Source organism: Callorhinus ursinus, unplaced genomic scaffold, assembly GCF_003265705.2.
Source record: "Callorhinus ursinus isolate GAN/ISIS: 27379988/994484 unplaced genomic scaffold, GSC_fseal_2.0 scaffold12, whole genome shotgun sequence".
NCBI classification, from domain to species: Eukaryota; Metazoa; Chordata; class Mammalia; order Carnivora; family Otariidae; genus Callorhinus; species Callorhinus ursinus.
Window position 1 is genome coordinate 40,556,886 of NW_027397074.1, and position 13,527 is coordinate 40,570,412.

The 13,527-nt window shown below is 41.7% G+C and overlaps 1 pseudogene; it reads right to left on the reverse strand.

The window, feature by feature from the left end:
- Positions 1-2,611: 2,611 nt before the first annotated feature.
- LOC112825232 (large ribosomal subunit protein uL23 pseudogene) lies at positions 2,612-3,120 on the reverse strand (annotated as a pseudogene).
- Positions 3,121-13,527: the final 10,407 nt, after the last annotated feature.

Genomic DNA, 13,527 nt, shown 5'->3' on the forward strand with positions numbered 1-13,527 from the left:
TAACTCTTCTATTTTTTAAATTTTTCATATAAATTTTTGAATAATCTTGTCTATATCTATAAAAGAATCTTACTTCAGTTTTGGTAGAAATTGGGTAAAACCTGTATGTTAATTTGGGGAGAACTGATATTTTTAATATGCTGAGTCTTCTAATCTATAAACACCATACAATTGTCCATCTATTTTTTTTAAATTTTTTTTATCAGCATTTTGTAGTCTTTACCTTATAAGTCCTAAACATGTTTTCTTAGATTTATGGCTAAGTATTTTATTTTTGTTTTTGAGCAGTTATAAATGGTATTGGAATTTAAATTTCAGTGTCCACAGATTCATTGGTAGTAGATTGAAATACAGTTGATTCCTGAATGCTTATCTTGTATCTTGCAACATTGCTGAACTCACTTATTAGTTCTAGGAAGTTGTTTTTGTAGATTCCTTGGGGTGTTCTAAGTAGACTATCATGTCATCTGCAAATAGTACCAGTTTTTTCTTTCCATTTATACAAATTCTGTTTCCTTCCCTTGCCTTACTGCACTAGCTAGAATTTCCGGCACTATGCTGAATAAGAGTGGTGAGTGCAGACATCTTTATTTAGCTCCTGAACATAGGGAGAAAGCATTCAGCTTTTCACCATTAAGTATAATGTTAGCTGTAGATTTTTTTGGTAAGTATTCCTTATCATGTTGATGTAGTTCTCTTCTATTCCAGTTTTTCTGAGAGGTTTTTTATTTTTATTTGTTTTTATTTTTTTTAAAGATTTATTTATTTATTTGAGAGAGCGAGAATGAGAGAGAGTACATGAGAGGGGTGAGGGCCAGAGGGAGAAGCAGGCTCCTTGCCGAGCAGGGAGCCCGATGTGGGACTCGATCCCGGGACTCCGGGATCGTGACCTGAGCCGAAGGCAGTTGCTTAACCCACTGAGCCACCCAGGCGCCCGGTTTTTTATTTTTTATCATCAATGGCAAGGAATACATTTCTATACTGAAGGATATGATCATGTGATTTTTCTTCATTAGCCTGTTAATATAGTGGGTTACATCGATTTAGTTTAAAATATTGAATCAGCCTTGTGCCCTACAATAAATCTCACTTGGTCATGGTATATAATTCTTTTATATGTTGCTAAATTCTATTTGCTAATAATGTTTTGTTACGGATTTTTGTGTCTATATTCATGAGGGATATTGGTCTATAATTTTCCTTTTTTTATGCTATCTTTGGTTTTAAGTCATACTAGCTTTAAAAAGTGAATTGGAAAGTTTTTCCTCCTATTTTCTGAAAGAGGCTGTGTAGAATTGATTGTTAATTATTCTTTCCATCTATGGCAAAATTCTCCAGTGAAACCATTTAGGCCTAGAGATTTTGTCTTAGGGGGTTTTAAAATTACAGTTCATTTCCTTAGTATAGAACTATTCAAATTATCAACTTCATGTCGGGTAAGTTGTGGTAGTTTGTGGTTTTTGAGGAATTGGTTAATTTTGTCTAAGTTGTTAAATTTATGTGTATACAGTTGTTCATAGTATTCCCTTATTATCCTTTAGATTTGTGCAAGATCTATAGTCGTTTCCCCTGTTTCCTTCCTGATATTGGTAATTGTTTTTTCTCTCCTTTGTTCAATTTTTTGCAAAAAGTTTGTCAATCTTATGGATCTCTTCAAAGAACCAGTTCTTTCATTGATTCATTGATTTTTCAATTTTTTTAATTTTCAGTGTCCTCAATTTCTACTCTAATCCGTTATTTTATTCTTTCTGCTTTCTTTGGGCTTCCTTTGCTTTCCTTTTTCTACATTCTTGAGGTGGGAACTTATATAATGGTATTTGATACTTTTCCTTTTTTTTTAATACATGTGTTTAGTATTGAAAACTTCCCTCTCCATACTGCTTTAGCTATGTCCCACAAATTTTTACATGTTGTATTTTCATTTTCATTCAGTTCAATGTATTTTTTAAAATTTCCCTTGAGACTTCATCTTTGACCCATGGATTACTTAAAAATGTGTATTTAGTTTTCAAGTATTTAGAGTATTTTCTTGCTATCTTATTGATTTCTATTTTGATTCCAGTGTGTTCCAAAAACATACTCTGTATGATTTCAACTATTTTAAATTTGTTAAGATTTGTTTTATGATCCAAGATATTATCTATCTTTGCATAGATAGATAATACTGGATACTGCTGTTGTTGGGTGGAGTATCTTGTAAATGTTGCTTCAATCCTGTGGCTTGATAATGTTGTTAGGATTCTTCTATATCCATCCTGATTCTCTCTCTGGTTATCCTATCTGTGCTGAAAGGCATAGTGAAGTCTCCAACTGTAATTGTGAATTTGTCTGTTTCTCTTCTCAGTCTTGTCAATTATTGTTTCATATATTTTACAGATCTGTTGTTTGGTGCATACATACTTAGGATTACTATGTCTTCTTGATAGGTTGACCCTTTTATCATTATATGATATCTCTCTCTGTCTCTGGTAATTTTCTTTGCTTTGAAATTGACCTTACCTGGTATTAATATAGCCACTCCTGCTTTCTTTTGATTAATGTTTTCATGCCCTATCTTTTTCCATACTTGCCTTTATTTTTTTTTAATTTTTTTATTTTTTAGTGAAAAAATTTATATTTAGGTTTAGCCAGCTGGACTCAGTTTAGATGATTCCAATTTTGTTGGCAACATCCAAAGCATCATAGTCAGGAGCCAGTTGAACATATGCCTTCTTCTCTCCATCAGGCCTGATCAAGGTGTTGACCTTGGCCACGTCAATGTTGTAGAGCTTCTTCACAGCCTGTCTGATCTGGTGCTTATTGGCCTCGACATCCACAATGAACACAAGTGTGTTGTTGTCTTCTATTTTCTTCATGGCTGAACTCAGTAGTCAGGGGGAACTTGATGATGGCATAGTGATCAAGCTTGTTTCTCCTGGGGGTGCTCTTTTGAGGATATTTGGGCTGCCTCCGCAGACCCAGTGTCTTGGGTCGTTGGAATGTAGGTGACATGCGGATCTTCTTTTTTTTGTGACTGTGGACGCCTTTCAGCACCGCTTTCTTGGCCTTCAAAACCTTTGCTTTGGCTTCGGCTTTGGGAGGGGCAGGGGCTTCCCTCTTAGCCTTCGGCACCATCTTTGTAAAAGGGCCATACTTGCCTTTATTTTTATATTTGAAATGAGTTTCTTAAAGGCAGCATATGTTGGGTTATGGTTTTTAATATACTCTATCTCTGTCTTTTAATTTGTGTGTTTAGACTGCTTGCATTTATATTTTTTATTATTTTATTTTTTAGATTGCTTGCATTTAATGTGATTATTGACATATTAGGACTTAAGTCGTCCACCCTGAGAGAAGGGGTTACTTCTTGTTACTGCTGCATGGGAGTGGGAGTTCCTGCTCCCTAGGTGGTCTCCACTGGCATTGCAGAAAGAGTGGGCCTCAGTACTGGCCAGTGGGGTAAAAGCCCTGAGTCCCCACTTGGCCTCCTCTGGCACCACCCCAGCAGGAAAGGTAAGCTGCCTTGTTACAGCCTTGTGAGGTTGGAAGTCTAGTCTCCTGCTTGGCTTTTGCAGGTGTAGGTGGGGTAGAGTCACAGTGTTGTTTCTCTGGTGTTTGGCTGGAGTGAAGTAGTTACTGTCTAAAAGTTTTTGTCTTGCTAGACTGTCCTTTTCCTGATCCTTTTACTAGAAAGAGCAGGGTTTTGTTGGGACTTCTTTTGTCTGCTCCTGTTGTTGGCATTTCCAGATGCCAGCTCCAAGTCTGCAATAAATGGGGCAAAAGGAAAACCCAGGAAAGTCACCACAAGTTTGGTCCTTGGGTCCTGAGGTCCTTTGCCAATCTGCTTTCTTCTCTCCACCTTTCAGGGTCTTTTTATGTTAGTTTTGTATATGATGTCCAGGCATTTTAGTTGTGTTTGTGCATTAATCATGTTTTTAATTTTCTGTACATTAAGATGTTTTGACATTTTTAAAAAATATTTATTTATTTATCAGAGAGAGAGAGAGAGAGAGAGAGAGGGAACACAAGCGGGGGAGCTGCAGGCGGAGGGAGAAGCAGACTCCCCACTGAGCAGGGAGCCTGATGTGGGACTCGATCCCAGGACCCCGGGATCATGACCTGAGCCGAAGGCAGACGCTTAACCGACTGAGCCACCCAGGCATCTCAAGATGTTTTGACATCTTAAAAAACCTTTCTAGTCCCTCCATGGCTAGTCAGTTCTTAGAGATAGCAAAAGACTCAACTATGAGCATGCCTTTGTAATATAAACTAACAAATCCAGAGTCCTATCTCCCCATCTGTTCTGTGCACTCCAGGAGGCAATATTTCTCTGCCTCAATCATCCCAGGACCAGGTGCCAGACAGCTAGAGACTATCCCTATAGCCCAGAGTCCCCTGAAATTATTCAAACTAGCCAATCCTAAACTGTTTATCCTGCCCTGCCTTGCCTATGCCAGGAAGCCCCAGTACAGTCTTCTGGCCTAGGTTCTCCCCTCGCTCCTGCTTCTGTTTCCTGACCAAAAGCTAGTATTCTTTCTCTGGCCCTGTGTGGCAAGCCCTCTTTTTCCTACATCATCCATTTTTTTAAATCTCTACTTGATCATCTCATCATTATACAAACATGTTATTTTCCCACCTTAAAAAAAAAATCTCCCAGGTATACTCTAATGTTTTTCTGACCTTTGCACAAAACATCTCAAAGAAACTGCCATTAGTCCCCTCCTATTCTCAAACACACTCCGCTCAGGCTTTTTCCCCAACAATTCATGAAAACTGTTCTTGTCAAGTCACCAATGACCTCATTGTTGCTAAAGCCAATGATCAGTTTTAAGTTCCTACCTTATTTGACAATCAGTAACAGTGATCACTCTCTCATCCTTAATACACTTTCTTCATTTGGCTTCTAGGTCACCTCAGCTTCTTGGTTGTCTTCCTACTTCACCGGCTGCATCTTCTCAATCCCCCCTGCCAGTTCCTCTTCTCCCCAGCTTATTAAAGTGGCAACACATCAGTTCTAGGACTTAGTCTTTTTTACTCTAATAGAACTCACCCTTTTAGTGATCTCATGCAATCTCATGGCTTTAAATACCATCTCTAGGCCATGACTCACAAATTTTTCTCCACTGTGCAGACCTGTCAACTGAATTCTTGACTCATGCATTCCACCGCTTACTCAACATCATCTCTTCTCAAATGTTTTGGTAGATATTTAAAATTCAGCATATCTAAAACTGAAATGTCCATCTCATTCCATAAGTCTGATTTGTACTCAGCCTTCCTCATCTGAGCTGATGGTAACTCCAACCCATCTCCACTCTCACCCAGGCCCTTCATGTCTTTTCTCAGATGCCACCTTCTCATTGAATCCATCCTGACCACACTTTAAAATTGCAACCCTCACTTCTGATCAATCTTACCCTGCTTTATAATTTTTCCTTTTCTCCCCATATAGCATACATCATCCTCAAACATACAAGTAATTCACTTATTTACATGATTATTATATTTCTGCCCTCCACAAAAACAAGGGTCTTTGCTCTGTTCACTAGTGTGTCCCAACTCTGTTTGCTTTGTTCACTGGTGTATCCTGTATCTGTGTGCACCTAGAAGCATTCATAGCACATAATATGTGTTCAGTAAATATTTGGTTACTGAATAAATCTTGCTTATGTTTAAAAAACCAAAACAAAACACTTCTCTGGATGCTGTGTGGATATGGATCGATGGGGGTGGGGAGAGATCATTTATCAGGAATGTTTTCACCTACAAATAATAAGAAAATAATATGACTATTTGGGATTAAAGAAATGAGTTATTTTTCACTCAGAACATGATATCTGAAGGTGTTGTTTTGTATCTAGTGTATCAGAGCTAATGTCCCTGTGATGCTGGCACCATTTCTCTTATGCTCAAATGGATGCCACATCTTCGGCCATAAAAAGAAAAGAAAACCTACATTCTAGGCAAGGAGAAGGAGAAAGGCAGATGAGGTATTTTGGGGGGCAAAGTTTAGGCAAAGGTAGAGATGGAAAAATGCAAACAGACTTACAATATACTTTTTGTTATTGATTAGGGGGGTAGTAAAGAAAAGAGGGGTGTTTATTTGTTTTTAATGAGCAATTGTATGAATGGTAGAACCATTTATGAAAGTGGTTCAAATCAGGGAGAAAGAGATCTGCAGAGAAAAAAAAAAAAATCAAGGTCTCCAGTTTGCACATACAAATTTGGAGATGCTTGCCCATCATCTAAGTGTAGATGCTAAGTAAGCAGTTAGATATGCAAGTCTAGCAGCAATGGGAGAATTTGAGGCTGGAGATACAAACTGGAGAGCTGTGAGCACATGAATAGTATTTAAAGCCATTGACTGAATGAGATCACCAGGGAATGTAGATGGAGAATGTCCAAAATTGAGCCACGGATGAAGGGGGAAGGAGAAAGAAATAGTAAAAAGGCTGAGAAGGAGAAGAAAGGGAAAAATTAGGAAAATGTTGTATCATTGAAACATGAGAGCAGAACATTTTAAGAAAATTACTTAACCTTTTTAGACCCCCAGTATCCTCATCTATAAAATGAAGTGAATCATAGTAGCTATCTCCTAGGGTGTTCGTGAGGATGAAATGCTACAATGTCTGTAAATGGATGGCACAGTGACTCACTGTGACAGGCACACAATCAAGGTCTGTACCCCTCCCCTTTGGGTAGTTTCCTAGGCCATGTTACCAGACCCATGGGAAGAGCAAATATTCGAGAGAACCTTTCTGATATTCCAACAGTGTATGTTGACTCAGTATGGTAAATAGCCACTTGTCTGGGAAAATATTTATGCAGGATGAATAGAACAAATATTGATTTTGTTTTATCCTGGTATCCATGTAACTCAAGGGCAAGAGAGACTCAGTACATGAATTTCAGAAAGAGTAAATGTGCTGTCGCATCTTTTCCAATCTGTGTTAGTAATGAATGAATTAACATTTGCTTGACAAATAAATGAATGAACAGATCACATAAAAGAAAATGATGTAATGTCTATTCCAGGGCAGCATTAACATGTTTGTGAGTGTATGTGTGTGTTAATTATCTTAAGGTGGTGCTAATTATCTTAACGTGGTTGACATAGTTAGTTGGTTCCATAATGGTGTTATAAAGTCAATATTGCTTTTTTCTGTAATACCACACACTGAGCTACTGCCCACCCAAAGGTGGATCAGTGGTGAGCCCATCACCACTACAGGAAACAAAAACTCAACTCAAAAAAGAGGCACTCTCCCGTCTGGAGAGTGGATATAGAATGTACAGTCTCTTTATATATTAAGGCCAAGATTAGCTGCTGGGACCTCTTCATGTAGTTATACCTGCAAGTGAGTTTGTGGATGTGTCTACCTGCCTGGGCAAGCAAGGTAGATTCATGTCCTTGGATGAAGGGGTGCAAGCCCACTTGATACCAGGAAAGATTTGCCCACTTAGAGTCAAGTAAATGGAAATCAGAGTGAAAAAAATCAAGGGATTGTAACTTGAAGTGAGAGTAGTACTGGAGTTTGTTTTATTTATAGTGGTTCTGAGTACTTACGGTCAAACGGTTTTTTCTCAGGGCGCCTGAGTGGCTCATTCAGTTTAAGCTTCCTGTTAAGCCTCCAACGCTTGATTTCAGCTCAGGTCATGATCTCAGGGTTGTGAGATCAAGCCCTGCATCTGGCTCTGTTCTCAGCTCAGAGTCTGCTTGAGAGTCCCTCCCTCTCCCTTTGCCTCCCCCTGACCCCCCACTCTCATGCTCTCTCCCCCTAAAAATAAATAAATAAAATAAATCTTCAAAAAAATTTTTTCCTTATCTCTTGGTGGCATTTTGTGCTTTTTTTTTTTCCCTTTTTGCTCTCTTTTTGCAGCTTGCTTAGAAACACTCTGGAAAAACCAATGGTAATAATTTAAATATGACCCATGTAAAACCAGCCTGACATTTGGGGTGCCAGGTTCCTGAGAACTGCTGAGCAACACTTAACATACCAACCTCCTTTCCCTTCACTAGGGAATGACTCATGTACAGACATCAGGGGATGTGGCTGAATGGTTAGAGAACCTAATTTAAACTTGTTTTTAAACAGCGAGAGATGTATACTGGGCTGAAGAATCCATCTTGCGGCTGCCTACAGCCATTTTTTTTTAATCACTCTTTTATGCGGCATCCCTGGAAAGTCATCCATTTACCCAACAGAGGGAGCAAGGACTCTTGCAAGGAAGCCTTTCATTGCTCACTGAACACATACTTGAAGCACTGTTTTGCAGTTTGAAAATTTTCAATCTGTTGCACCCTTCAAATCTTGGCTGGTGGAGACATGGCCCTAACAGATCCCATTCCCAGAGCTTTGCTGCAGTACTGACAAAATGAAATGAAGCAGCCAGGAAAACAAAAGCCATCTTGCGAGCATGTGGAGTTCAGGAAACCCTGGTCAAAAATTTAATGTTTGTTAAATGGAAAGGGAAATAAGATATCCTCCAGCGCTCACTAAAAACTTAATGATTTTCCTGGCAGGCTTTAAAGAAAGGACAAACTACAGTTCCAAGTGCAATTTCATATGGCCCCTTGAGAAAGAAAAGTGAAAGCAAAAAAGAGAAAAACTGATCAGGAGCAAGATTTTTGCCACCGGTTCTCCCTTCCAACCCATGGGAGCCAGTGGAATGAGAGCTAATATTAAGGGCTGTTGTTTTGTTCTCAGTGCCTGTGGGAGGCATTATGAGCCCAGGTGAGGTGGTGAATGGCAAGGAGCTGGACTTGTAAGTCTAAGCTAAGCACAAGACAGGTCCTCGGTGATGAGGCTGGCAGAAGTTAGGGTTAGCGGTGCTGCTGGGCAGCCTGGGTTGGATTAGAAAAGGGTCGGTGACTGGCCTGTGGACAAGACTGGGGGCATGGGGAGATGAGACAATAAGAGCTCATTCTTGTTAGGCACTAGCTATACCCCAGGCCTTGTACCCAAGTACATTACAAGGATTACCTGTTTGCTCCGCAGAAGTTACAGTTGTCGCCCTTGGTTTACAGATGAAGAAACTGAGGCTCCTATAGGCTAAGTTCCCTTCTCCCCAAAGGTTGCTCCTAGAGTAAGTGGGGAACCAGGACTCCAACCTAGAAGATAATGACTCCAGAACTGAGCCTCTTCTCACGTGTGCTAGATCAGGCCTCTGTGACCCGGCCGCTGAGTTCCTGAATTGGGGTGTGACAGTGATATCTTCCTCTTCTCTCCCTGCTTCTCCCTTCCGCCACACCTCCTACAGGCCTGGCCACCACCCAGGCTCACATCCTGACAAAAGGGAGAGCAAAAGCAAGCAGGGCCCCAATGAGAGTAAGTCGACAGGAAAGAGACAGGCGGTTCGGGGTCCCGAGGAGGAAAGAGCTGGTTGCTGGGAACATGACAGCCCATGGGAAGGAGGGAAACACACCTCACATCCCATATTGGCTCCTCAAAAATCGGTTCGCTTAAACTTTGAGAGAAATCTAACCTTTTTCTCTGTGGTTGTCGAACTGTTTCATCAAGAAGTCAAAATAATGAAGCTAGGACACGATAATAGCCAAATAGTGGATCAAAAGCCACATGGCCACACTGTGAAATAGTATAATCTAAGAGTGTAATTTAAATTGGTACTTTGGGCCGTAGGAAGGACAAAGTTATAGCTAATACAGTTTAGTGCGTCGCACATTGTTTACTGTCTTCACGTGTTTGGAGAGCTAGCCAGGGAAGGAGGGAGATGACTGGTTCTAGATGGCCTCCAGGGATGCACTAATTCCTATTAATTCTAATAGGAATGGACTGTTGAGCAGTGAATCGTCACCCACAAAGCAGAGATTTTTTTATCATGGGACACAGCTAAGCAGAAGCTAGATCTTTGGTCAAAAACTGGTTGCACGTTACAATCCTTGGGAAAATTTTTTATTTTTTTTTATTTTTTTATTTTTTTTTAAAGATTTATTTATTTATTTGAGAAAGCGAGAATGAGAGAGAGTACATGAGAGGGGGTTGGGTCAGAGGGAGAAGCAGGCTCCTTGCCGAGCAGGGAGCCCGATGTGGACTCGATCCCAGAACTCCAGGATCATGACCTGAGCCGAAGGCAGTCGCTTAACCAACTAGCCACCCAGGCGCCCTGGGAAAGATTTTTAAAATGTTGATGTCTTGGCCTCATTCCCAGAAATTCTAATTTAATCAATGTGGGGTAGAGCCCCAGCATTTGGGGTTTTTAAAACTCCTCCAATGATTCTAATGTGCAACAAACTTTGAGAACCACTGAGCTAATTCTTTTACTGGGAATGCTGGAGAACAGATGCCCACTCTGGGTAGGTGGCTGGACCAGATGGCTTCCAATGCCCCTTTCTGTTCTAAAATCCTAAATTTGCTGACTAAGGCCCTTCACTGTGTATTTCTTGTTTATGATGGCTACCAATAATATTGTGAGCAACTGTTAGTGAAAGAGGGCTACAGTTTTTAATGTGGAAGAAAGTCACAAGCTGTGAGCAACAAAAGACCACATCCACTCCGTTGGATTCCTGTCTCTTCAAAATTACATTCAAGGAAAAGAAGGTAAGAAAATGCATGATAAATTTAGCACATCATTAATCAGAAACCACCCCTCTTCTCTGGCTCTAAATCCTGGCACATTGGAACATGAATTGTTTCTGGAGACTCATAACAGCCGTGCACATGGGTATACTTGCATCATGAACATTCAATCTAATTATTTCAAGGGAAAAATGATTTGGGATTGAAAAGAATTTTCCAGAGGCAAAAAAAAGAGTGTCGGTTCTGACGGCCAATTGAAAGGCAAAGGAAGAGCTCTCCTGTTTCAGCTGCGCTTGATACCCCTGCCATCTTGCAGCTTTTTTCTCACTCCTCGATCTAAGTATTATTATATTTGGCAGAAACTGCCAGAATCCTTTCAAGCTGCAGTCTGAGCTTCACACAGTCCTGCACTGAACCCACAAAGGGACTTACAAACATGATTGCCACTGGACTATTTAAAGACAGAAGTGTAGGACCAGTGTCAACATAACCGCATCCAGTAGACGCACAAAGGTTCAAGGAGTACTGCCTGGTGAAACAAGTTCTCGGGCTGATTTTAGCCTGCCACGGTCCTGCGGCGTGACTCGGGACGAACTGTGCCCCCCTTGGTGCTTCAGTAACCTTAGAAGCTGAACAAGCACAGAAATGCTGACTCATGTCAGAGGGGGCTGAGCGAGACTCCGAAAGAGGCCCTGCATTATCACAGAAAAGCAAGCTAAACTGGGTTGTCATGATCCTGGATGAGAAGCCCCAGAACTTTTAACTTGACACGGCTTTGCTTTTCCTGCAGCAGGAAGGCCTGTGACAGACAGAGGAGTTCAAGTGAAGCCACTCAACGTTTGTCCACAGGAAAATCCCAAAGCTTGATGTTTGGGACACCACCCTCTCCTAAAGGAAAAAAAAAAAAAATGGTAAACTGCACTGTTCCTCTGTGGGTTAAAAGTTTAATATGTTATATTGATGAAAAATCTATTTCAAACTGTGCACTTTGAACTGTCAAGCAGCTTTGGCAGGAGCGGGCTGGGTTGGCAGACAGACAACTCCCTCGTGTGTGGGTAGAACCACTTAGAAACCTCTGCGCCCTGGCGGGGTGAAGGATGCCGGAAAAAGAAAAGCCAGACCTGGGTTCTGAAATGGCCACTCCTATATAGAAGTACACTTCTGTGGCCCCTAAAACTGTTGGCATTGCTCCTCAGGCAGGTGAATGATGATTGGCAAGAGCAGAGATAATTGCTGATGAACCACCCACCCACCAGCCTCAGAGGGTAGCAAACGAGGGGGAAGCGGGAGAGGCTGGGAAAGAGAAGGAAGCGAGCCATAGCCCCACTTAACCACTGAAGAAAGGTCATTTCTAATCCTGTTACAAGGAAAGATAAGGAAGTAAATATTACAGGAGGAGATTGTGGCACACAAATCCAATTGGCTAAAGAGTATTCTCAAAGAGGGACTAAACTTAAAGAGTGTGTTTTCCTAAATAATAATTTGGAACCTGATCTATAATCTCTACCTTCTCTCTCCCACTATCCTGAGCAAGGAAATATCTCGGGGAAATACTCATCTCTACTCTTGCCTGAATGTCTCGTAATCTACTCAGCTCCGTCCACCTTCATCTGTGCCCTCCTTGAGCACCTCACTCTGGCAGCCATCCAGGATTCTTGTTAGGACTTCGTCGTATCCCACCATGGACATTGAACTCTGACCAGCCACTCCTCAGCCAAATCCCTTTACATAGTTAACTCCCTCTCTTTCTTTCTTCTCACTGTCCCTGCCTGCGGAGACCTCCTAAGACCTCTGGTAGGTCTCCTGCATCCACCCATTGCCCCAAGCCCAGCAGTTATCCGCAGGCTCTACTTCCTGTCCCATGTACCCTGAGTCATCATGCCGGTTCATCTAGTCAACCACTCCTTCTCAGTGACCCTCCCCCCTCACCACCCTTCCACCCCCGCTCAGGAGCCCCACTTTTCCTCCCAGTCTCCTGCATCTGTGCTGCCAAACACTGCTTGGAAAAAAAATAACACAAATATGAATCACAGTCACCACAGTTTATGGTTTTCATTCTCTGCTGGGCAATCAGTGCTCCTACAAGTTTGCCTTGCCTTTCGCCTCTCCGTAGCCACCTCAGTCCCCAGTGCTGCAGTCAAGCTCCCCTATTCCAACTCAGCCCAACCCATCTATTCTCCACTGGTAACTTCTGCTTCCACTGGCCAGAGAACAAGAAGTCAAAGATGTTCCTTCCCACCCCCTAGTCTAGTCTTACCAATTCATCCGTATCTGTATCCACGCTCACCAACTCCCCTCCAGACCGAGGGAAGAAGGAACCTTCCTGGATGTTTGAAACCACTGCATCTTCCCTCTCCGTGATCTCAAGCTTGCCCCTCCTGTCCCCCTGGTTTCTTGCCCTAAACTTCACACCTGCGCAAGCCTCTCCACTCTTTCCAAAACAACAAAACCAATGCCAGTAACCAACAACCATAAGCCATTCTATAGCCCCTTCTAGTTAAAGGAATGCTCTTCTTTCCTTCCCAATGAATCTTCTTTGAAAGTAGATTTGCTTCCAAAGAATCCTTACCTCCCATTTGAGGCTTGATCCATGGACATGGGACTTCTGTCCACTCCATTGGCACGGCTTTTGCTAAGATAACCAATGACCACTTTCTAGATCTGAGGGATAGTGTTCAGTTTCTATCTCATTGAACGTATTTCACTTTTTGAAGCCTTTTTCTCCCTTGACTTTGGTAACTTGCCTTCTTCAGTTCTCTTTCTGCCTCCCAAACGGCTCTCGTCCCTTAAATGTTGCGGCTTGCTAGGATCCTCTCCTCTCCACAGTCCCCCAACTGTTGTCCTTACTTCTGCCAGCATCTGCTTGTCACCTCTCCCCCGTGAAACCACCACAGTGGTCTTTCTTTGCCCAGAGCTGATCATGTCGTTACCCTACCTAAAATTCTCCAGTGCCTCCTCAGCACCCTCAGGATGAAGCCCCTTCCTTTTGTAGCACACAGCCCTCCAGGAA